Below are 26002 nucleotides of genomic sequence, written 5' to 3' on the forward strand. Positions count from 1 at the left end.
CAGGGAAGGACACCTCATTTCCACAGAGACCATGATAAACTTTTTGTTAGAACAACAGGTCTGTCAGCCCTTATTCCTCTTCTTCCAGCAGAGTTTTAGTTAAATGTGCTGTGTCACTCGCTACGGCTGAGGCTCTTTGCCTCCCCTCATGCGGGATGGATTCCTGGGTCTGTAAGGTGTTTTTCCTCACCTGTCCATTGCAATAACAATGTACTGCAAGTTTTGTTGGTCTTTGGCTCTCTTGAGAATTAGATGTGTAATTTAGCAAAACTGGCCATCCAGTGGTAAAAATATGACACTAAAATCAAGTTGCTATTTGTCTAGACTGTGAGACTTGCCTTAATACCATCTCTGGGTTACACCTATTTCTTCACAGGTTGAAGGGGGTGGATTTACTGGTCTGAAAACACTGATTTTCAGCACACCTCGCTGCTGTTTCAGGTGTGCAGTGTACATGCATGCCTCCTTAGTCCTGCCTGGGGGAAAGGAGGGGCTGGGAAATCCCAGCCTGTGGCTCTCGGTACAGACTGGGGAGCAGCCAGGTTGGTGGCTTATGGCTTATGAACCCTTGTGCAGCCCTCTGCATTTAATGATGTCTCTAGGTCAGCTGCAGGATTAGGTAGACTTTAGGCCTTCAGCACCATACCAAATGCCTCTGTGGTGAGAATTAAAGGAGTAACTTGCTGCCAGAAGTCAAAGGCTGTTGCATCTTCTCTTCCTGACCCTTTAAAGTGTAGTGTAGTGTGTCCTTTCAGTGTAGATGGAGAGCTGAGAACTTCATTAATGCGCTGAGATGCACACAGACTTAAACAAGGGATGCTGCTTGCTTCCCCGCGAGCCCTGTAAGGCTGCGCAGGAGTGGGATGATGCTGCATGGCAAACTTGAGAATTCCTGTGTGACCTTGCTGCTAAAAGCTCCATCTTGCTGCACCGGGGGATACCACTGAACTCTCACATGAACTCTTACTTTTTGCTGTTCTTGAGCTGCTGAATGGGCAGCTGTGGAAACCAACGGGTTTGAGTGCAGGCGTTCGCTCTTAGGTGCAATCAATTTGCAACTGGTGACCTGTGCAGGGACCTAGATGGGGACAAGATCTTCCTCTCCAAGGCCATGTGGGAGTTGGAAACCCACCTTCTCTGGGGCCTGCATGCTGCCTATATGTTCCCTTCTCCTGCCTGGATGGGGCTGCATGGGCTTTGAGCATCTTGTCACGCACAGCAGGTGGTGCCCAGCTGCCCGGGTGGCTCTGACCCCTCTCCAAAGGGTGCAGCTGAAATATTGCTGCCAACTGGAATGTGCTGGCACACATATCGCAGGAGGTTGAACTGGTTTCATGTAATAAGCCCTTTATGTCCTAAAAAACCCCTAGCTAAACTGTTTCCCATCACTAGAGAAAGGGCGTGATTTAGCAGGAGGGCACTAAGGGAATTTATGGGCTTCACCAGCTCCCTCTCCCACAGGCACAGTGCTGTCCTCCCTTAACAGCTCTGTGGCACCTTGGACCCAATTTAGAGAACGGGAGAGAGCTGTGCTGAGGCAATGAACAATGCCAGTGTTGGGGCAGCCTGTAGGAGGCGGGGGACTTGTTAGAGAGTTCAAAGCTATCCCCGGCTGGAGTCTGCTGTCTGCTCCTGCCTGAATCTCATCATTTTGCACACCACAACAGGAGTTCTCTTGGACCTCCCTGGATCAGGCAATGGAGAGAATCAGCTGCCTACCAACCTGCGTGAAGGCAGGGTGTGTTGCTTGTTTGCTGCACCGTGCTTCGTGTCACAGCTTGCGCTCTGCATGATCAGGATGGCATTCCTAAGGGCTCCTGCGGTGCCCAGGTCAGAAATGACCTGTGCCCGAGGACAGCCTGGGGATGGCCAGCAAGCTGTCCCCTGGGGATGGGACAGCCTCGTGGCATGGGGAGGGGGGAGGGAACGACACCTGCTTCTCACCCTGTCCCCTTGGCCATCCCTGGTGCCTTGCTGCATGCGTCGTGCATTGGAGCTTGAGGAGCGGCTTTGCCGGCTGGGATAGATGCAGCTGGGGAATCCCTCATCCCAACAAGAGCAATCTCTTTGCTGCTTTTCAGCTTTCCAGCCCTGCTTTGCTCCAGGTTGGAGCTTGCCCAGTGCTTGTGCAGAGTGGCAGTCACAAAGCCAGCGTTTGGGGAAGTTGCAGGTTGGGACCGTGGAGGCACTTTGAGCTTTTTGCGTGCCAGGGATGTCCGGTGCTGCATCTCACCGCTCTGCCCTGGCAGAGCAGCTGGGGCAAACTGCTCCTTTCCATCCTCTGCACTGTCATACCGGAAAGAAAATTGGAAGTGACAGTTACTGCCGTTTCCCATCCTCACTCACCAGGGCTTGGCAGGGAGACGGCGCTTGTCGTTACAGCCAAGCGTGCCATCTCCTGACCCAGCAGCTTTGGTGGGAAAACTCAGAGGGAGGGATGTTGGATCCTGCTCCATCCCGCTTCACTAACTTTCCATTAAAGTTTCTTGCTTTTGTATTTGTGTCTAATTTAGAACACGTGCAGGTTTTGGTCAAGAAAAATTAACAACAAAGAATGCTAATTACTGCACCCTGGGGGCAATGGCATCATCCTCCCCATACTGCATCTAACTTATTTGGACTAAGGGGGTGCTAAATACAAACTCCGGGGGCAACACAGGCACTTTAGTAGTATACCATCTTGTTTTTAAATGTGCTTTGTAGAACCCCCCCACTTCATACCGTCCCCTCTGCTACGCATACTGACAAATCTAGCCCTGATTTTAATATAATGATGTTTTTCCAAAGCTCTCTTTCCATCTGTCTGTGCTGAATTCATATACAGAAGTTTATATAAAGAAATGAATTGTGAAAACTCCTATTGAATTTGGTTATCAGAGAGGCCTTTCTAATAAAGATAATATACGTCAGCAGAGCTGGCAGGGTTTTTACTGGGGCAACTTTTCATTGAGTCCAGAGTATATATTTGATAAATCTTGTCAGTGCTGTCACTCTTGGGCTTAATGGCATGAATAGCCATTTTGCTCGCAAAAGAGCAGAGCCATTCAGTGGTTTGTGGGTTTTGGCATCATGCTCAAGCGTTCTCCAGCCTTGCCTGTCTTTTGCTAATCTCTCTATGTCTAATTCACTAATTTTTTTATAATGCAAGAGAGGTTCCTGCAATGCACCTCCTAACCTCTGCTGTTCTGAGTCTTATGATAGATGCTGCCTTCTTTCACTGCGGGATGTGATCAATGCTGCAGTTTACCTGGCTGCATTATCAGAGAAGTGTAGATGGAGCTAATACTTTCTTCTTAGATCACCTGTATGGTTTGTTTTTTGATCTTTCCCTTTCAAAAGCTTTTGAATCAGACTTCCTATCTGGCTTTCCCAGCCAGTTTGTAGCTCCAGAACCAAAAGGAAGCCTCAGAGATAAACCATGCTCTGTATTTTTTGTGTGTAGTCTTGTATGGCAAGTTCATTCATAATGGGGGATGCTGCTGCTTGCTGAGCTACCGCCCGATAGCTGCGTATTTCTTGAGCATCACAGTCTGCCTCATCATGACACCCACTGCCTGAGGCTGCGAGTCCACAGCTCCGATGTTTGCTTGCTATCATGATGGCAATGACCTTGTTCAGGCTGGGCCTGAAGTTGTCACCATCTAATGCAGGGTGCACACCCTGCAAATGGGGACAAGCAGGGAATTTGGAAACAGCCAGGCTGTGCCTGGTACCCGGGACTAGTGCTTGTGCTCCTTCCTTGTTGTATGCTGTGTAGGACCAGTGGATACTGGGCCCACTGTGTCAGCCTCATCGTAGCAAGTGGTGGGATGTTTTTTCTTTTTTTTTTTTTTTCTTTTAAGTATCTGTTGCTGATCTTGCATGTCAACAAACTCCAGTGTCTGCAGCAGAGATGATATCTTAATGAGTTGTTTAGCATCTGTGGAGATCTCAGCAGAAACAGAAAGATGGGTAAACGCCGTACAGTTTAGTGAGACCTGTGTATCAGCTTTATCTAATACTGACCTTGCAAGAAGTCCTTGGATGATGTGAACTGGCTCTTATTGCTAGCAGAGAAAATAAAGTTGAAGCAGTTTATACCAGCTGAGCACCTGGTCATTATATCTAATGTTGTAAAAGCTGCTGTGGAAGCACAGGCTAAAATGGCTATTCATCTTTGATCCCTCAGCAATGCGAGAGTCTCTAGTAATCTCTAAGATTAGGGTTATAGAGAGCTCAAATTTTATCTACAGCCTGCTAAACCTTGTTTACAAAATGCCTTGGTTCAAAGAGGAAAGTACTGCACATGCAGCATTGCGTGGGTCTCCCCTCCTTCACCTGTGCCTCTTCTGGGCTTTGAAGTGTGTGTACGTGGGGCCTTGGAAGTCTGACTTTGCAGTGCTGTGGGTGCTCTGAGCTGAAGGTCAGCGCTGCGGGTCCCAGCACATGCTATCTCCAGGGGAGGCAGTGGAGCTGGGAAGGGGTTACCACATATTTACCAAATTGCCCATCCTTGAGGAGCAGAGATGGAGCCAGACTGGGATGTAAATAGATAGATAGAGCCAGAGATGATGTAAATTCAAGTTAGAGGAATATACTGTCCTGTGAGACTGGGGTTAGCGGCTTTACTCTCAGCTGGCTGTGTGGTGAATAGCACTTCGCTTTTCCAGGTGGCTTTAATTATACCTCCTCTGCAGGGGAGGGTGTAAAACACAACTGCACAAATAAACAAACCCATCATGCTAGTAGGAGGCACAGTTGCAGGCTCTTAATTTCCAAACCAACATACGTCCCAGACACTGTTTCTAGGTTCCCTGTGTATAAATACATGTCTTATAAAAAGCAATTAATGAGAAGGCTTTCAAATGCTAAAGCAGAAAGCCACTGAGGCCAGGGGCCAGTTTGTCTTTGGCTGTCTTGTGCCAAGCCTGGAATCATTCCCCAGGCTTTGGTGGAGTGACAGTGGGTTTGCTCTAGGAGAACAGCATGCCTGACCATCAAGAGAAAACAAGGTTCAGACTGCAAAGCAAAACCAGGTGAGTTTTGTGGTTTGCTTGCAAAAGACTTGTTCTTTGAGAGTCCGCTCTCGTCTCGTATATGATAATGGAAAAAGATAGATATGGTAAAGGCGTAGAGCTTCAATGATGGATGGAAAACTACTTTCTCCTCTCTGAACTCGTAGTAGTAATGCCATGTATCTGTTCAGAAATTTCTTAGGAAACTATGTGTGTTGCTCCTGCAATACTCAGTACCCTGCGCACCTCAGAGACTGCGGAAATGTTTACTCTGTCTTGTTTGCCCTTCTCCCGACAATGCACACGCATAAAAGACAATTTGGAAATGTTTGTGCCTTTTGATTGACAATAGAAATCTTTGCTTTGAGTTTTGGCAAAAGGTTCATCGTCCCCAGAATGTTTTTTAGTTAACTCTCATTTCATTTGCATGACTAAACAGTGGTTCTGCACCGCTTCATTACAAAAGATTTGCTGAGCTCCAAATGTGTTTCATTGCTGGAAAAAAAATCCAGCGGTAAATTGAGCTTCTATGTATGGTTAAATTGCTTTAAACTAAAAATCTGAATAGCAACAATTCCTTTTATCCCTTCAAATGTAGCCTTGGGCAATATGAAATGGTGAGGCTTCAAGCCCCAGAAGAATCTGGGTGTGGATGGTGGAAACAACGAGAGATTCCTTTGTTTAAGAAATAATCCTGGTTACTGTCAGGGCAATAACGTGAAACACTGATGATTCACTGCTGGAACTTGCTACCACATCAAATGTATTGCTATGAATTATTTAGCAAATCTAATTGAATGTTAGTTTTGCTAGTGCAGATAAGTAGCCATTGAGCTTAGGCTGAAAAAATCAATTTATACGTCATACTTATGGTATTCCTTAAACTTGCTTGGGATGATCCACCGTGCTGCCTGTATTTCTATGCTCTTCTGTTGGTACTAGTTTGGCCTGGGATGTCCAACAGCCCTGAGCTCTCTGGAATTTTACATGCAGGAGGATGTAAATCTCCCTGGATTTCCAGTGGGGGACATCTTGAACACTTTGCTCTGGAGCATTTACAATGTTTTTGGGCAGTATGACAGAAACCCCCCGTTCACCAAGGAGCATGGGAAGGCTTGGGTTTGCTCCCTGCAGCTGGCAGGAGTTGCAGTGGAGATGCCATGGATCTGCTGAGCCATGGTGGAAGCAAGCCAGGATGTAACAGAGCTGGAAAGTAGTTCTGCAATGGAAACTAGGAAACAGTGTAAAGAGGTTGTGTAGGCTAAGAAACCTAGATTTGATCTATCGAGGTCAACATCATCTACTGGGGATTAGGCAGGATCAAGTAATTAATGAAAAGGATAATTTATACCAGTTTTTTAATCCCTGTAGATAGAGTAGATGACACACTTCTGCTGTTGATCCTTCTATATATGTTTTTTTGTGAAGAAGTGGAGGGAGGGAAGGATGGGCAACAGGCTGCAGAAGTTGTCACTATTGTTTCCTGAGCGCTTTTCTCTACTGGCCCAGCCGGCCCCTCTTCCTTGCAGATGTTTGGTATGCTAAAATCAATGCCTACTCTGGCAGCCTCACTGCAAGGCTACACCAGCTCCCTCTGAGTCCCCGAAAGCATCGAGCAGTGCAACCTGTGCCTGCTCCGGCACACCACTGCTATGCCACGGGGAGGGTGGTGATGCTGCTGAGTCAATGGAATGCTGAAATTATACCTGGAGATGCCATCGTGAGTGGTACGAGCCTCCGTTGCTGTAGTTCAATAATTTGAAAGTAGCAAAAAAACCCAACAAACTAGCTTCCTTGTGGATGCCCAAATTCTGCTCTTATCTATGTGGTTTGGCCTAACTGCCTCCATGGCTCACACAAGAATGGGCACCGGTATGTGACGGGGCTGGAGCTGCAGCCCGGCAGGTCCTGCTGCTCCGCGAGAGGGCTGAATTCTGAATAAGCTGATATCCCTGGTCTTGTTTTCTCTTGTCAGTTGTAACTAGGAGCATGGGGAAGTTGTATCTTTCTCTTAGGATATACCTCCAAATGAAAAAAAAAAAAAAAAAGTTGCAGTCAAAGGTAAATTGACCGTCCAAGGTTTATTTACTGCAAAATTGTCCACTTAGTCCATGAACAAACAGATTTGCTACACTGAAAGCTGCCTCACATCAGGTGGATGTGCAGGTCTTGGCAAACGACAACTCCATTTGACATCTCCAGCACTATGGTTGAATGAGCTCAGTGGAATTTTTTTGCTTTGAAGTACTCAAACTTTTCACAAAAATGGCCTGAATCAGAGGGATAGTTTTGGTTGCAGGTAGACAAAGACTTCTGAAACTGTCACTCTTTTTGTTTCAAAGGTCATAAAAATGCTGTTTTAATACTTTTGAAATGAAACTCTTGAACTCTGTTTTGAATTATTTTCTCATTTAAAAATGTCCCTTGATTTTTTAAAAAAGCTAGATTTTAAAATACTTATAGTAGACTTGAAATGAAATGTGGGTTTTATTGTTTAAATTAAAAATGTCCTCTTTGGATCACCTGCAACAAATTTTTCCTCTCTGACCTGCTTTGTCCATCAGATTGGAAACTCCATTATTTGTCCATCTCTACAAGAGGTATTAGATACTCAGCAAGTGGAAATGCTGATCTCCTAAAACGGGTGCTCCTTCTGTCAGTGCCCAACCTGGACCCTGAAATGGGAGAGCTCACAGCCAGGTTGGCTGCAGTAAGATTTTGCACCAGGGGATCCCCTGCTGGGTTTTGGGGTACAGAGGTGCGACGTTTCAGCACACAACTGCATTGCTCTTCCTGACGTAGCAGCTTTGATGCCAAAAAAGCAGAGCCCGCGTGCTCTCACGCTTGCAGTTTCAATATGGATATCAAAGGTTGTTTCCCACAATGTTCTCACTTTTATTGCTAAAACATGACACTCCAAATTACTCGACTGCAGTGTCTGGAGCTGTTTAGCCATGTGAGAGTGTGTTCCCGGGTGTACGCTGCCGGGCTGCGTCTTGCCCTGCTCTGCAGGCTGTGCCCGCTGCTGCTTTCCTGGTTCCCTGCTGTGCGGGTGTCCAACCACCCTCCTCAGCCATCTGTCATGGGCAACCTTAACTAAACTAAAGGTGATATAGTTGTGAAAACGAGTCGTTTTCTTGGTGCCCATGTTGCTGCTTCAGCTGGAGGCTGCCAGAGCAGGAGCAGGCAGAGAGCAGGAGTGCTGCTGCAGCCCCTCTGCCCGAGCCGTAGGGCTCAGGAGGGATGTGGAGGTCAGCTGGGGCCAAAAGACATTTAAACTGCTCCAGCCTTCAAGGAAACATGGTCAGATTTGGAGGCAGCTTTGGTCTGGCTAGGAGAGGTTTTGGTGTGCTTTCCCTCTTGCTCCCATACCTTTTTTGCACCACATGGGACACTTGCCATCTCCCCTGCTGTATACATAGTGGCTCTTCTAAAACTTTTCTGGAAGTTTGAACTTTGCTCTGCTTCTGACATCAAAGAAACGGTACGCTAACACCCTTTGAAATCAGTGTCTGAAATACAAAAGCAGCATATTTGATTACACCGGATTTGGCCCCTGCTAGGCAGCTTGGTCCCTCTGCTGCGGCAATTTGCTCAGAAATAATGTTATCAGATTAGCATAACCAAAGTGGAAACGGCTCCTAAAACACTGGTAGAGATAAAACAGCATAATCAGATGCAACATGCCTGTCTTTTCCAGCACATGCAAAGAGATGGGATAGATGGTCACCCCCGGCAAAGGAAGATAAGAAATGTCTTGAGGTAAAGGGAAGAAAATAGGAAGCTATTTCCCACCGCCTGTTTGTAATAGTTTGTAGAGCACTGCAAACTAAATTCCGTATTATTTTTAGCCTGCATTACCGTCAGCCTATAGCATTTAGGATTAAGAACAGGTTTTACATGCACCCTTTTTTGTCTTCTATGTCACTTTACAGCTGTGTGACACACCACTGAGGCTGCAGCCAGGTGAGGAAGCTGCCAATGGGGCTGTGGTGGGGTATGGAAACCACAGTGGGACCTTTTCCATTGATTGTGGATTTCCATTTCAAATGTTTCTCCAGCAAGACAAGCCCTTTCTTCCACCATCCTCTTCACCTTATCCACCGCAGGTTGAGCCCGAGTCCTGGAGAGCCTCATGTTCCCATCAAGACCTTTGCGTCATTACGACCCTGCTCCTCTAAAGCCTCATGCATGTATTCTGCACTGTATACCAGACTGGTCCCACTCCTATAGCATTAATTGCATGTGTGCAGATACAAGGGGTCTCCTATAGCATTAATTGCATGTGTGCAGATACAAGGGGTGGTTGTGCAAGGCATTTCCAAGGAGGGAGGAAGCTTTGCTCCCTGTTTGTGTTTTGTGCTCCCCGTGAGCATCCTGCACGGCCCGGGCTGGGAGGCTGCAGCTGCGCTTGTGGGCTTGAGCAGAGGCAGCAGAGCCCAACAAACACTGTCCTGGGTCAGCACTGACTGCGTCGCTGTCTTTCTGCTTGGCAGTTTGTCCTGCCCCCCTCTCCATTTGGAGAAGGTATGAGTTTTGTTGCGGGAATAACCCCAAGAGCCAGTCTGATCCCAGTGTTGGGGATTTAAAGCCAGAGAGCTGGTGCAGTGCCTCATGGGCTTACTGCACTTTGTTGTATAGGAAATTCCTTACAGATGAACAGGGCAGTCAGAGGTATGTTCGCTTTGCTCTTGCTATATTTTGTATGGTAAAGTATTGACTCGGAGAGGATGGTGGTAAAGCTAATATCAAAGTGAGAACAGCAGACCTGGAGAGCATAAAAAGCTTCGGCAGTTGCACGCGGCCATCCAAAAGCAGCGCAAAACGCAGAGCTTTTGCCAGCTGAAGTGGGAAGCGGTGCCTGTTGAATTTGGAAAGAGCAGTTGGGAGGAAAGGCCAAACTCAGCAGGGGGCTGTCAGCGGCTGGTGCCTGGTCCCCCTGTGCCACAAGGCAGCAGCCACACTGTCTTCTGTAGCCCTCGGGATGAGCAGTTTCCCTCAGCCCCACGTGGGAGGAGGGTGATGGTAGGATGTGCCTCTCCTCCGGGAGGCTTTGCGGGCAGGCATCCCAGCCCCGCCGTGCTCCCCTGCCCGATGGCCCCCCGGGGCTTCACCAGCCCGAGTCCTGGAGAGCCTCATGTTCCCAGCAAGACCTTTGCGTCATTACGACCCTGCTCCAGTACCTTCTTTAGTGTGGAGCTAAAGGCCCTGAAGATACTTAAAAATCACCACCACCATCCCCCAACCCAAGCATTTGAAGCTGTTTTATGCCTCTCCATTGCTGTGTTCTCCGGGCTGTGCTCTCCCCTGACAGAGTGGATATGGGAGGTAAACCGTACCGTGAGGTAACTGTGATGGTTATTGAGCTGTACACGGAGTGTCTTTGCACCCATTAACGGCACAATCAGCGTAACGCAGCTTAGCTGCCCTGCAGTTATAACTGATTGAGTAAGGCAATGATGTTTTGACTGGCAAAGGGGCCCTCTTGGGATGCGATTTAAAAGGTTATCGGTGAAAGGAGGAGGGATGGATCCCATAAAAGCAGGGGCACGGTTGGGTTGAGTTCTTTGCACCTTCCATTTGCATGGTACGATACAGCAAAAATGCTAAAGTGAGCAAATAGGCTGTGCCTACTCTACAGCTGGGTGGGAAAGGGGATTTTTTTTTTTTTTTTTTCCCAACACATCTGGAATCCTCTGAACCTTCCCTGGCAGTTGTTTTGGCCCTTGATCCTGCCCAGCCTCTTGATACTACTAGGCTTTTTTCTCTGCTGAAAGCCCTGCAACTTGCAGCAGGAAAGTGGTTAGCTGGGGCAGAGACTCTGTGAATAGCTGGGGGAACTGCTCTGTGGCGGAGGACAAGGTGGAGAGGCAACAGGGAGCAGGGAGGGCTCTCCTGGGCTTGCCTGGACGGGGTGGACAAGCAGCCAGAGTCTGGGGGGAGTAGAAATGAAAAGAATTAGAGAAGGAGGGACAAGAAAAGTGCAAGTATAGCCACACTCCCTGGTTTCATAGATCTGTGGCAGATTAGGATTGTCCTGAGGAGCTAATGTCGAGCTGGAACTCCAGGAAATCAATCCCCAGGAGTTTGTGCATTGATCTGTTTGGAAGCATTAACCTGAGGAATTTTTCCATCTACACTTGTTTTAATTTGGGTGCATGTTCTCAGGGATTGATTTTCTTAAGATCTGGGCATTGAATTAGATGTTTTTCTGGATGCAGTGGTTCAACTTCAGCTTTTGTGAGGAGGCATCAGCTGGGATTTCGCCTAATTTGACTTTGTTATGGAGATTCACTGACAGCAAGCAGTAGGTTTGTGACTGCATTTTCCTCAGCAGCCTTTGAGAGGGCAGGGTGCTCTTTCATCTGTAAGGCTTAGCTGTGTTTTCACCCAAGTGCTGTAGGAAAGAGGGGCCAAACCCAGCTATCGCTGTGCAATGGGGTCGTGGGGCTGAATTCCTACCCAACAAAACACAGTGGCCTCTTGACAGGTAAAGACAACAAAGACACTAAAGTGTCATCTTTTCTTAGGAAAAGGAATGTGTATAGATACAGGTAATGTGCATGTAAATATACATATATGTGTGCATATGTATATAGTCTTTCCTAAATTGCCTTGTTGTCCTCTGGCCATAACGGAATAAGAGTGGAGTCTTAAAGTGAAAGCCAGGTGGCCCTAGGCTGTGCAATTCTGGTGTAACACATTTTTTTGGGAGAGAAAGGAGTCATAGGGCTACAGGAGGGGCTCCTCCATTACATCTGGTTGGTGATGGTGCTGCCCATCTCCCAGCTAATCTCATTTGGGTGCAACCACGCCTGCCCCTCGCTGGGGCTCTCTGCAGTGCCAAGTAGTGAAAGGAGTGGATATCTGTGCCCAAACTGCTAAAACAGGGATTAATACAGTCTTGCTTCCCCTGTCTTTCCCTCCCCCAAGGGCTCTTTGCACGCTCCTGCCCGCTGCTTGTCACTTAGCCCTGGTGGTCCCAGGTCTTACCTGGTGCTAAAAAATCACACAGGGACTGCTCGAAAACCAGCTGAAAATGGAGCCACTGAGTATTTACAGAAATAAGAGTCACTTTGTCCTCTGTAGGCTTAGCACCTCTTTACCTTGAACCCACGAAGAGCTCGACATGCAGGGGTCAAGTTGGAGTGAGATGAAGTACGATTCATTTCAGTGGTATTTTGTATGCAGGGTCTGAGCTCAGGCACACTGTGGTACCAAAAGCTGATAACAAATAGATATGAAACACCTTTGAAATGTTAACTTATCCTGAAAAGCCTATTTCTTGAATACTTCTAAGCAACACAAAGCTTCATCCTAGACAACCTGCTCCCTTCTCTCTATTTTAATAAGCAAGAAGCATAGCATACGGCTGGTAAGGATGCGACAAATATTTTCGCATTCACACAGCTCAGGAAAGGAGGGATGTTGCAAAACTTCAAGAAATCCCAGTTTCAAAGTAGAGAAATGAACAGAAAGAAGATAAAGCCGGGAGCAGCAAGGTCTCAGGCAGGAGCGTGCCTCTCCCTCTCTGCTGAATGGCCCCATCTTTTCCCCGTGGGCTGTAAGTGGCTGTGTAGGCTCTGCCCTTCCAGGGGATGTTTTATTTTTGACCTGCATTGCAAAAGCAGCCAGAAGACCAGATTTCTGTCATGCCAGGCTCTGTTTAGCGCAATACACACTTGCTCTCCCCAGCTGCATTTTCCCTGTGCTCCTTCTGAAGTTGGGTTTGCTGCTGAACTCCTTGTGTGGGTACACCGTGACCCATTTCAGTTCAAATGAACTAGGTTAGCTAAAGCAGTGTAAAATGTAGGTCTCTTGCTATTTTGCCTTGCTTTGAGTGAAATCCATTGGATGCAGAAGACCAGTCCCTCGGCTGATGTAAGTCAATGTAACTCCTTTGACTTTGATGGTGTCTCGCCTCTTTGTTCCAGCTGCAGATCTCTCCCGGCATCTGGTACAGTCTACCCTGTGTGGTGTTTATTTTAATAGACTGGTAAAACTATTATTCTCAACGGGAGATAGCGGCTGGTAGCTGTGTGTTTAGCAAAAATCTGCACCCGTACAGATTCCATAAGTATTTGCTTCAAAGATGTAAACACCACATTACCCAATTAAAGGAGTGTCCTTAATAATTTATCAGGCAATTAAAGTATTCATTGCCCTTTATCCCAGAGAGCTCCACCAATGATATATAATCTGAACCTAAGTTAAAATGCTATAATAAATGAACAGTGATGCAATGTATCAAGCATAATGAGAACATTAAGGCAATCAAGGGTGGTTTGTCAAGAATGGAGGATATAACACAGTTAGTGGAGCTAACTTAATTTCTGGAAATACCACTGCTCTTGAGGAGCAGGGAATGGAGGGGGGTGTCTGGAGAAGAAATCTCAGCAATATGTTCCAGGGAAAACGTACCTATTAGAAAGTTAGAGATGGAAAAGATCTGTCTCCCCAGTTGTTATTAATAAGCCTCTTGAGAATGTCATGAGAAAGGGAAATGAGCAACTGAAAGAGAGGGATTATAGCAGAAGCTATAGGCATTTCAGCTTAGCTCTGACTGCCTGTCATGGCACAATATTGCTTCATACTCGTGTAATGAAAAATGCAAAAGCAAAGGGGGTAAAAGAAAAACAAATGCTTTTGTTACTAATTCTGGCCTGGATGTTTTTAATAAAAAAAAAAAAAAAAATGACCCAGGAGGTTAGGAGTCCAATTTACACTGAGTTGTAATCAGATTTGAACAGTTCATTTCCCTTTTGAAAATCTCAGTCACTACTGTAAAAATACCAGATCCTTGGTGAGACCAAATCTCCTGTCTGTGCCGTTACCTCTGCTGCTGGGAGCTGCTTCTGGTTGTATTCTGTGGTGTGAATGTGTACCCAAAGATGTGCAGGCTGCATGTCTGTCTGGAAAGTAGCTTCTTCCAGAGACTACCAACAACTACAGAAGCTTTCTGATATGTGGCAAACGGCAGATCCAAAGATGTGCAGGCAATGTAAAGATACAGTTGGCATGTGTTGGACTGTGGATGAAGGAGGAATGATGGTTCCATTTTCCCTTTTTTTTAACCAGTACCCTGAGGTGGGGGGATGATTAAGGGATATTAATACTGCTTTTGAAGAACTGTTCTTGAGGCATTTAATTCTAGAAGTGAGTGGAGACACAAAAATTACGGTCCCACAGTTCCCTTTCCAAGCTGAGGTTCAAGTATGTTGGCAAGTGATTTGCTTTAATGGGAAAAACCCAAATGACGCTTGTTCTTGGACAAGAGTTTGAGATGGGCTTCACAAACATTCACAGCTACTTTGACTGTGGTCACGAATGTGGCATGCTTTGAAAACAGTTTCTTACAAGAGTGCTTTTAGTGGGTGTATCTTTGATCTTTTTATGGTGGGACCCATTATCTGCCAGTTTAGGAAAAAAACTGCCCTGTTCAAGGGACTATTCCATGCTTGCTGATTTATTTGTAAGCCTTTATAGACCTGTGTGATACCTATGGAAACTATGGTTATTAATACTGGAGTCTTAACACAGCAACTTCCATCAAAAGAAGCTAATTGACCAAAAGGCACCTTGTGGAGTCCACTGCATGCAGCAAGGACAAGAAGGACACGGGCTCTATTCCTGCCTCAGTTACCAACTTGCTCCCTAATCTTGGACGCTTTGCGCTATTATTATTTTTCCTTTGCCTATTTGGTCTCCTGTGAACTCTTTGGAGAACGAACAGCTGCTTGCTGCAGCATCACGTGGTGCTTAGCGCTGTTACTATATGGCAACTCATAACAATAGCAGGAAGGGCTATTGTGGATAGTGAGCTTCATATTAACTAATTTGGAGTGGATTATATGGACCAGAACAGTGTAATTGAATGCAAGGCTCATCTTTTCCCCACCACTTGCAGTACACATTAACTCCATTTATTTATATGGCCATGCTTTCTCCTTCATGTGATGCAAAAGAGAGTCAGCCTCCTGTTACAAACTCCCCATAGACTTTTGGGGCTAGGATCTGCTCTTCGCTACACATCAGACAGCTTCTGCAGTTGTTGCTAGTCTCTGGAAGAAGCTACTTCCCAGATGTACGTGCAGCTCTGCTATCCTAGCTGGCACAGCAGCATCCGTGCCACTGCACTGAGCTACCTGCTCTCCCTGGAGTAACAGGCTGGGGAGCTGGACACTTCTTAGCAATCTCCTGTCCTAGTTTAAAGAATAACCACATCTATAGAGATAAAATATTTTGGTTTGTCAGGTCACTTCAGAATCAACTCTTTCACTGGGCAAAACTTAAGGACAAAAGAATACACATAAATGAAAGCATGAGCCACAAAACCAATAGCAACATTTGCTTTTAATGTGATTCTTAATACAAATAACTTCTTGTTGGTTTAACTCGGCCAGCTTTTAGTTCTGCGTGGTAGGTTAAAGCAGGCATCTCCCTCTCAGCTTCAGAAAGGCAGACAGAAAAAGCAGTATGCCCGCTTCTGCCATTAGGAACCTGTATGTCCTTGTCTTTCCCTTTTGCACTTAGTTCCCTTCTTTTTGCAAATGAGCACTTGGAAGCCATTCAGCCCGATGGGGGACTACAGCTGTTCTATCCCTCCTCATCATTCTGGTCATTTGGCTGACATTTCTACTGTGTACCTAAACTTTTCCGTTCCTGGAGTCAGTCTGCTTTTCTTCACACCCTTTTGAAGGCAGAGCAGCAAGAACTTTTGTCTTATTATGAGATTTTAAAAAAGAAAAACTAACAGGCTTTTTGGGACATTCATAACTATTTTCTCTTGACTTCAGATGCTGTAATGAGAAATGGCTTGTGTGGTGCACTGATGCTCCACCTCATTGTGGGGTTATAGGGACTGCTGAAGGTCCCTCTGCAGCAAGATACTGCCATCGTTTCCTTTGTATAACTGCTATTCCTTGGCATAAACCTTAGAAGACGACCTATACCAAAGCCAAAGATCCAATATCCTATTGTGAGAAAATCTGTAAAAACTTAGCTCTAAATTTGCTGTGAAAATATTTGATTTGTGATGAATTTCTAGGGGGAAAAAAATTTGCTGCCTTGCAGAAACCACAAGAATTTCAGTAGCTTAACAAGAGAAGTGTTCTTTTTGATGACTGCCTGAATACTCCTCATGTCATATAATTTATGTTAATTAAATGCTGATGGAATCTGAAGAAGCATATTGATGGAAGATGTATTTGAGATACTGTTATTAATTCATCATTCAGTAGCTAGTGCGTGAAATAATACATTCCTAGGCTCTGATTTAGGACATTTCATTTTCAGTATTACCAAGATGTCTCTTTCCTACAGAAATAACCCTTTAATCTACCGTTTCAAAAAACAAAACACAACAACACAAACAGCAAAAAACTCACCGAAAAACCCATTGGAGGCAGCCTGGTTGAACAGCTCTGGAGTAGTAATTATTTACACACTTTTAGAGCTATAGCATAGACTGATCACAATTCTTCAGGCAAAGAGAAAATAGAACATTTATGTAAAAATAGTTACAACATTGAGGTATGAAGGAGAACTTCTAAACACAACAGCAGGTTTGCACCCCAAGCTTACATTTCGGCAAGCGTAAGGACATGGCGACCTTTCTGGAAGCTCAGCAAACCTACATTTTTGTACCTAAACTACCTACTCTGGTAGTGAGCTGCAGCCAGGACTCAGCATCCTCCATCCAGCCTGGTGTGAGTTGAGTCTGGCTGCAAACTTGACTGTATGACAAGGTGATGTTGGGGCATTGGTGATGTTTGCTTGATGCGGATGGCCTGGTACTGTCCCAGCAGGCAGCTGGTGGCCTGAGGGGTCAGCGATGGTTCCTGCCTCTGCTGAGCCTCTCCTTCTGCCAAGGTTTCCACTAGCACCAGTACTTGGGCGTTAGCCTTGGCTGATGCTGAGGCACTTCAGCAGCCAAAAGCATGGAAGAGGGGCAGACTTGCCTCGGTATCGGCTCATCGCCTCTTCTGCACAGTGGTGTAACTGTAAGTAGCTAAGCCAGGCGAGCCTGTAGAGCACCTCAGCCGGTGCATGGCTGCTGTGCCTGCTGTGCTGTCACACACCTGTGCAGGTATCTCACTAAGCAGAGCACAAAAGGAAAGATGGTCTGGATACCTGGTTCCCTCAGCTAGAGCTGAGATAGGAAGTAAACTCTATAAAACAGTAGAACGTGATGTTTTGGAGAATGAAAGACTGGTAATGACAGTCTTATACAAACCTAAATGTTTAGGTTAAGGAGGAGCATTTCTATTGACTTCTGTGTGTTTTGGATCAGGTCCCAGATGACCAGGGTGCTCCTAATTGGTCCTGAATAATTGGAAGGAGGGAATAAAAACATGGGAGGCAGTTTCTCACCATGTCATGATACTCACTGGTGCTGGAGTTGGCTTCATAGGTCATCTGTAAACATCCAGTCCAATTTTATAAGCTCACTTGGGGAATCAGCAGTGCCCACAAACTTAACTTTTTCCACTATCCTGAGCTGTACTGGGAGAAGGGAGGCAGTCTGATCTCCAGAGGTTACTGCTCTTCACTGTAACCTGTTCTCATTGGCTTTGTAACCTGTGCCCACCTGTTATGCTTAGTGTCACTGCTTCCTCAGTGAGAGGAAGGACTCACATGTGCACACTGAGATTCCCTCAGCTGAGCGACAGCGGAGGTCTAACCCCAAACCCAGGAAGACCCTGATGAGAGGTTGTGATGTACAATTCCCACTGACTCTGTAGTGTCTCTAAAAGAGCCTTCCTGCTTTCATGAGACCATGTGAAACTGGGTACTGATTTGTCTGCAAAGGTTTTGAGGTGTTCACCCAAGGCTTACAGCTTTCTCCCCTCTATAAGAGTTATTGCTTCAGGAGGTGGGGTAGTATTGCTGTTGACAAGTGTTATGTTAATGCATGAGGATGTTCGTGCTTTCCCCATCGCTGCATTGAGCCCTGGGGAGGAGTTCAGAAACGATGGAGAAACCTAATGATGAGCTTCTCTGAGACAATTACAAATGTAATGGGAAATGGAATGAGGTAAGCAATGAAAACCAAGGTGAAACTTCTTGACTGACTGGTGCTGAACTAACCGTGACCACTGCTGAAGGAAGCTGTCCTATTTTCTGCTCCTAGGTGTGCAGGTTTTGCCACTTTCTTCACCCAACGCCATCACATGGGTGGCAAGCTGAGTTGTCTTTAGAGCTATGGGGTTAGTTTTCAGTTGGATCACTGAGCTTGAGTCAGTGGGAGATTCCTGTTCTTGCTTAAAATGGAGTATAGCTGCAGCACTGCCAAACTGTGCTGTACAATTGAAAGTATAATATGGTAACTGGTAACGCTGTAGGTTGGATATATGGGCATACGGGACAACTATGCTTTTTCTCTGTGGTGGGGAAATGTTGGCTTTGTAGTGCTCGTAAGCAACTGAAAGAACTGAATATTAGGTTTTAGCCTCCAGGGACCTTTGTATTGTGCCATCAAGGGAGAAATTAAGATCTGGGAAGAGGTTTCTTTGAGCATCTGCACGGAAAGGACAGAGGTGTTCCAGATTGCAAACAGCCACTTTCCCCTTCTGCTCCCTGAGACTAAACAACCCCAGAGTCATTCTGCGTTTTGCTCATAACCATTCAAGCTGGTGAATTCCTTTATTTAAATGTAATTCCTGCAGCTTCTCAAATGGTAGCTGGAAACCTTCCCTTGTGACTCCACCAGGTCGCTTAGAAAAAGCACTCTCAGCCTATTGTTTGGTGTTGGAGATGGTGTTATTCAAGTCCGTATGAAAGTGGCTTGAAAACAGTTTGTGTGTTTGTATAGAGCAGGGAGAGGAGGCTGCTTACTTTAATTCCCAGTAAACGCTGTGCTTGGGGAAGGCTCTGGCTATCCCAAAGATCAAAGGTGTCTGTACGTATAACCTGCTGCTTGGCTGCTTTCCGCTAATGATGGTTTCCGGCTAATCCTATCTATTAGCAGTCGTAATACATGGACAGGTCTATGTAAGAGGCTTAAAGCTGGAAACAGTCAGGAATTGCTCTTTGCCCCCCAAACCATTTGGATCTCTGGAGGATTTGCTGGAAAAGGCCTTCACAGGAGACAAGGCCAGGAGCTACCTACATCTCGTGCTGTTTGCATGCGTGGATTTGGGCAGCTCTATAGCCCAAAACCCTGTGTTTTCCCTCCTTAGTTATAAGTCTTTGGAGTTAAGATATTTTTGTGACGGGAAAGCTTGTGAATATTGCTTGCTAGGGATGGTATTTGCCTTTGGTTTTGGCTGCTCCCTTTCCCAGGGTTGGGGCACGGTGCAAGATCAGCCACTGTGCAGTCTGTAGAGCAAAGCACGAGAACTTTTCAGCTTCTGCATCACATTCACGTCCTCTTTGTTTTTGCATTGCTGCCGTTTTATGTACATCCACTTGCCTGGGGACTTGTCATCTTATTTGTAATCTATTGTTTTAATTATTTTCTGTGAAGGTGCCCAAAGACCTTGGGGTATTGAGACACAAATACATTATTTATTCATTAATTATTCATTATTGCTAACTACTTGCTACAACATAGTTGTCTGTAGTAATGTGCAAGTAACCCTCTTCCATGGATAAGAGGGTAGCTGCTTTATTCGCCAAATATTCCTTGCTCAGGGAAAGGATTGTGAAAAGTATTGGGGGGGGAAAAGCTACATTTGGCCAACTACTCTTTTTCTGATGTCAATCTCTAAGAGTTGACCTGAAAATTATCAGGTGGAACATAGGCTCTCTAATCAACATCTGAGGGTCATAACCTATTGCTGATTTGTCCCAGAATTGCTAGGAGAGGGATTTACCAGCTGGGTAAAAGGGCTTCAATTGCCCTGGTTATCATTGAATTTTCTCACTTATGAAATCTGTCTTCTCCTTCCTCTGCAGCTTCACCTAGGTCCGAAACTACTCCAGTTACATCTGCAATTCAGTGCACAGGTAGTTGTCTTCCCTGCATTTTGTTTGAAACACAGAAATAAACACAGAGATGTTAAAAATAGAAATAACCCTGAGCTGAAATAATTTCCCCTTCCTGGCTGACTGCCTTGTGCACCAGACTTCAGTCATATTTCACCTGAGACTGTTGAGGCTGGAGCTACCCAGTGCTAATCTCAGTGATGATTTTCTCTGAGAGATACTTGGTCCCAATTCTTCATGGGCTTTTACTCATTTCTTGTCCCTCTGCGATCTGATTTCCATGATTTCTCTATGCTGATTGCATAGAACCTGCAGCAAACCTCTAGGTGCCATCCTGCCTGATTTCCGCAGCAGGAGATGAACGTTCTTGGCCAAAATGCGGTGACTTCAGTCTGCCTTCCTCCCTAACGCTGCAGTTCATTGCACGCCTTGGTACCAGGGAGTAATTGTGTGATTTAAAACTCAGGGAGAGGTCTGAGCTCTGCTCCTGGTGGGGACTGTGATCCTCTGCCAGCCCCACCGCTGCGTGTGTGGCTGTGGGTCGAGTGGGATGACACTGGTGTCCCTGGGTGCAGCTGCTGCTGGAGGACACACTGCTTTGGAGCTGGTTAAATACAACTCTGATGAGCCGCAGCTTTCAACACGGTCCTTTGGAACCCCAGGGAAGTTTTAGCAGGCTATAGGAGATCTGTTGTGGTGTTTTGTTTAAAATAACTAATAATTGCTAAACTTTGTGTTTTTAGTTTGAAGGCAAAACTCTTAATTAGTTAATTGATTGGTAATGGGTCAGAGAGGTTGAAATACCTCAGGTGGATTGATGAGACCAGACTTTCTGGGGATGGGAAGGGAGACTGGAGGGGTCGGAGGTGGAGGAGAGCTGTGTGTAATATCTAGTGACAGCGTTTTGCCCTTTCAAAAGACTCTGTCTTCAGGGACTATTGCAGCAACCTGAATTTGTGCATGCACTTCTGGAAATAAAGCTCCCCTATGCAGGAAAATCAATGCAGGCTGCCAGGCACTGTTGTGACTAGCAGGTCCAGTGAGACCGTCAGGATAATTTTTTTAATGTCTTGAGATCATTTCTGGGAGCTCTGAAACTGAGAGGAAAACCTCTTTGGCTTCATAGTCTCATCAAAAATCCCCCAGGACACTGTGGTCACCATGACTGTCTGGTCTAGAAATTTTTGTATCTGCTTGATTAGTGTGTTGGATTGCTACGATAATCAAGGAAATTAAGTCTTTAGCAATATGGACAGATTTTCTGGCAGTCCTGAAGAGGGCAGAAAGGAGGTTTGGGTAAAGAATCCCGGCACTGGAAGGGTAAATCAAGCACCCATCACTGCCGTCAGCTGTTTAATGGAAGACAGCTCAATCACTGGCAGGATCAATCCCTATAGATTGAGCCCATGGCTATTATCAACTTTTCCTGTGTCCTTGCCGCTTGTAACTTTAACTCGACCTCTCAATAATATTAAATGAAAGACAAAGCAGTGCTATAGAGAAGGGGAAAAAAAAATGCTTCCCTAACACATTCCTTTTTGAGTACACCTCTTCTCTGTATGAAACTTAGCTTCTGCCTGTTGTCTATGCCGGTTTGTAGCTTGAATTTGTACCTCTCTCTGCTGTCCCAGTGTGACACAACTGGGACGTACCCGTCTCTGCCCCTCCACAGCTACAAAATCCAGTTTGTAAACACTCCAAAGAAAATGTTCTTGGGAGAGCACAGCCCATTACGCACAGTTGTGAGTCTCTCTAGCAGAACTGCATCTATTAAATGGTTAGTGTCTTAGATGTTTTGCAGAGTAATTTTCCCCCTGTTGCCCTCTCCAGTACTCCCAGTGCTCCTACCCTCTTAGAGTTGTGTGAAAGTGGGACTTGAGTGTTTTCAGCCTCTTATTGATCTACCTGGAGAGGTCTAGAAAGCAAGGTGGGGAAGTGCTGGAGAAGCGATGATCAGTGCTCTTGCACTTGCAAACAGCTTTGGAGCTGTGCCGCTCGGCTGCCACCTCCATTTGAGAGGACCATGAAAAGGGGCATCTGTGACCACCCCAAAACTGTTGGAGCAGTGACTGAGTGCTGCTGGATCAGCTGCTTGGAGGAGACGGCCTGGAGCTGGGGTGAGGGACGACAGAAAAAGCCTGTCTAATGCAAGCTCCAAATTTGGCTGTAGGCACACAGCGAGTATTTTTAGCTTTCCCGCTCTCCCCAACACTTAGGTGTTAATTTTATAGCACCCCAATCTGTTTGCCTGCAACTGCCTGTCTCGCACAGCCCCGCTGTCCGCTCCGCGTCAACCCCAGGCACAAAGCCAATGACTGGAGGCATTGGATATGGCAGCAACAGGAGCATCCTATGCCAAAACCACCTCCTAGGCCTGGGTTAATAGAATACCGCACAAATGCTTCCTCAGTTTAACAAAAAAAAAAAACCAACAAAAAACCCCCAAAATGTCAACATGTCCTGGCAACTGAAGGCCTTAGTGTGTAATTGTGTAGAAACTAAAATTGTGCAGAAAGGGATAATCTCTGAGAGCGTCTCAGCATTTATGGGAACAAATACACCATACATTATCATCGGACATTACCACAGAAATTATCACCTTCTCTATACCTCCCAACTGTGCTATAATCTTTCACAGTGCTGCTCCTCACCGTGCAAGAAGCAATGAGGAACCCAGTGCTTCACACTGCTTTGCATACAATAAAAGTGCAACATTATTCTGACAGCCGTTCTGTTTGGTGTCCGGGTGCCTGGAGCTCATCCAAAGCCGTCTACCCTGCACCTGCGAGACAAGCAGAGCTAATCTGACACTGCATCTGCCTGTCTGTCCGGGGCTCCTCATAAATAAACAGTTCAGACCGACATCTGTAGAAACTGGATTTTACAAGCCTCGCTGCCACGTATGTTTCAATCTTTGCTCAAAGGAGAGAGAGAAAAACAGAAGTCTGAAAGGATCCTACCTTTGACGCATGGTTGCCATAGTAAAACCAAACTTCTTCTATGCAAAGGGTGTGAAAAGGTAAAAGTTTGTACTTAAAGAAAGTAGGTTCATTATAGGGGGGAAAAAAAAAATAATTGAGGGAAGAGCTGCAGAGAAGGAAAACATTCCTTCAGAAATTTCATCACGGATCATGTGAGACAAAGGAGCCATTGGAAAAGGCTTTAACACGTTTCAATCATGTTGCTTTCAACAATTCTTGCCAAAGTCTAAAACCACAAGCTTTCAGGCATAATGTGATAATGACGGAGACGGGGTTCGAAAATGCAAATGATAGAAACTGTATCTGATGCGGGAAGTTTGCTTGAGGTTTTGCTTGAGGTTGTTTTGAAAATCAGCGTTTCTCTCTGAATCTTACCTGTCTTAATCTGTCAAGAAGATACATACGTGCGCATAGGATGTGCTCAACACCAGAAGTAGCAACAGAAAGACATATCACTGATAAATAAAGAACTTTGTAGATGGATACCCGCAGGTTTAACATATAAACAAACCCTCTTTGCTGTAGCGTGCTGCTGCCTGTTGCAATCTTCTAGTGAGCAAAATTACGGTACGGAAAGCTAACAGCTTTTTGCCAGCAGGTTGTCTTCAAATGTGTAATTGGTACCAAGTTGTGATACTACAAAAGTGAGCAAAAACCATAACTGATGAACAGAAAGCAACATTTCCCAGATATAAAGAGTTTTCTCCCCGGTTTTGTAGACCCCGTTCAGTTAATTTAGCTGACGACGTAGGGTAGACGAGTGCTGCGGCAGCTTACAGCTCTCCTACTCTCTATGTGCCTACAGCTGCTCTCCACATTCCCCTTCTGTCCACCCCTCATGGCTGTTTTGATCCCAGGCATATTTTGCAGGCACCGGAGAAGGTTTGCAGATAGGCATTGCCCTGTCTCCAGCCAGGGGAGGGCTGTTTGCCTTCTCTGCTCAACTTGGGAGAGATGAGGTGCGGGAAGTGAGCTACAAGGACACCGCATGGAGAGCTTTGGAGATCCTTCTGTTAGAAAAGCAAAACAGGACCTGTTCTCAGGCCTTTCCCTGTATGAAGGCAAGTTTTATTCAGTCTGTTTGCCACAATAAGCCTACGAAGCCATCCTCCCTTGAGCTGTGATAACTGGTCTGTGAGGATCATGCACCACTCGCAGGGATTACAAGGTCTCTTTATCCAGCATGGGGCAGATCCTGGGCCTTTTACTCAGATTTTTCTCAACCATTATTTCAAGCCAAAGATCTCCTTTAGACAAGTCATCTGTAATTACAGGTGAGCTAATGTTTATACCATTCCCCCAGCAACCACCTAATTTCTAGGTCGTTCACGTTCACCTCGCAGAGTCCACCTGGCCTCCTTTTGCCTGGGACAAGCTCAGAGGAGGCCAAGGTGAGATGCTGGGATTTGACCCCCACTGTAGCTGAAGTCAGTGCAACTTTTCTCTCTCTCACCCTATTAATTTAAGATGTATCAGGGTAGGGTTTTCCAGATGGGGATGGTGTTTGCAGTAGTGCTATGGCGCGACAAATAAACGTCAAAGCCTTCTGTGTCTGTAGGAAAGTGAGCGTACCACACAGGGCAAAGGTACCGGCACTATATTCGAAAAAGACTCTGAACGCAAGGACCAAGAGGTAAAAATACGAAGCAAGAAACTGCTCCACATGTATGTAGGAAGACTGATCAAAAGCACCACACTTTTTAGATTATAGAAATTGTTTACGCAAACATTATCTGGGGATTTTTAACTGGTACAGATGAAAGGCGCTCATGTTCCCCCCCCCACTGCAATTTGCTGATCTTCAACTTCTCACCTCCTGGTTGCACAAGTCAAAACTGGGATTTAATCTGAAGAAATGAAATTTAGTAAAAAAATATTTTTATAAAAACAAACTGATCCCTGAGACAGGGGAGAAAACATTACAGCTGCAGTATTTAATATAATTTAAAAGCTGATTACCCTGCATGTGGAATAAGTACTTTTCATAAGGCTTTCTACTATGTATGGTGTGCACCCTAATTCGTATTAACGGCTCCTAAGGAGCCATCATAGTTTATCAAGAAAGTAATATGCATTTTAAAAGCACTCAAATAGAGATTTACATGATAAACCTTAATGATTCTGGAATGCATTATTAGCTATCGTACACTCCCAGAAGCAGTCACTCACTTCTGGAAAATTAGATAATTCAAGAAGCCCATGAAAAACTTCAGCTCAGAATTAAGCTGTTGTTCAGCCACTCTCTAGGATTTATTTCATGCATTAAGGGATGCTTTCCACCTCAGCCTTTGTATGGCAAGTGGCTATTTTGTGCGCAGGAACATCACTGTGATCCCTTCTAAAGAAAACAACCTGTTAAGCTTTAAAGCTCATTATTTATCTTATAATGGCCTTATATCTCTGGCAATATTTTCATGCAATTGCCCTGTCAGCAGATGCTAAGTAAGATATCAGTATAAAGCGGTTTCACAATATTTGTGAAGTATGGCTGGAAGATAACAATGTTACTGAGATGATGTTTTTAGATCATGCCAAAAGCCAGCCAGTAAATTGATAGCTTCCGTAAAGCCAATGGAAAAATTAATACTGTGAGGAAGTGGGGCTGGCAACTGCATTTCCCCCAGCAAGATGAGATCGAAGCAACTGTGAAAATGAAAATTCAACGATTCTTAATTGTGCTGAAGATTAGGACCCCCACAAGACTTGCATGGAACAAGAAAAAAACACATCCTAGGGAATAACTACGTGCTCCAAGTGAAAGGAATAATTGACCTTTCTCTGCCCTAGTTCAGATAATTTTACTCTAAATGTACTTCTTAGACTAGTCATGTCCTTAAAAATGACTGATTTACACTTTTTTTTTTTTTCCCCATTGAATTCTGAACTGACATTTTCATGCTGTCAGCTCTCCGTTTTTTGGCTATTCTGTATTTGCAATTACCCTTACGTGGACAGCTTCAGTACTAGGGGACTCGCTTTGTGCCGTGGCTGGTGTTGCTAGCTGGTCAGCTTCGTGGAGCTGTCTGGCCATGAAAGGCTGCCAGCCCAAAGAAGGGAGGAAAGATTTAACCACCCAGACCCATCATCTGCATCAGCATG

General features: G+C 45.5%; 1 protein-coding gene across 1 annotated transcript in view; it reads right to left on the reverse strand.

Annotated features, from left to right (window-relative positions):
* LOC104295550 (calcium-activated potassium channel subunit beta-2) overlaps positions 1 to 26002 on the reverse strand; it is a 152819-nt gene that overhangs the window by 60637 nt on the left and 66180 nt on the right. The gene's annotated exons all lie outside the window — the stretch shown is intronic.

The sequence above is a fragment of the Charadrius vociferus genome, unplaced genomic scaffold, assembly GCF_000708025.1.
Source record: "Charadrius vociferus isolate BGI_N301 unplaced genomic scaffold, ASM70802v2 scaffold311, whole genome shotgun sequence".
NCBI lineage: Eukaryota > Metazoa > Chordata > Aves > Charadriiformes > Charadriidae > Charadrius > Charadrius vociferus.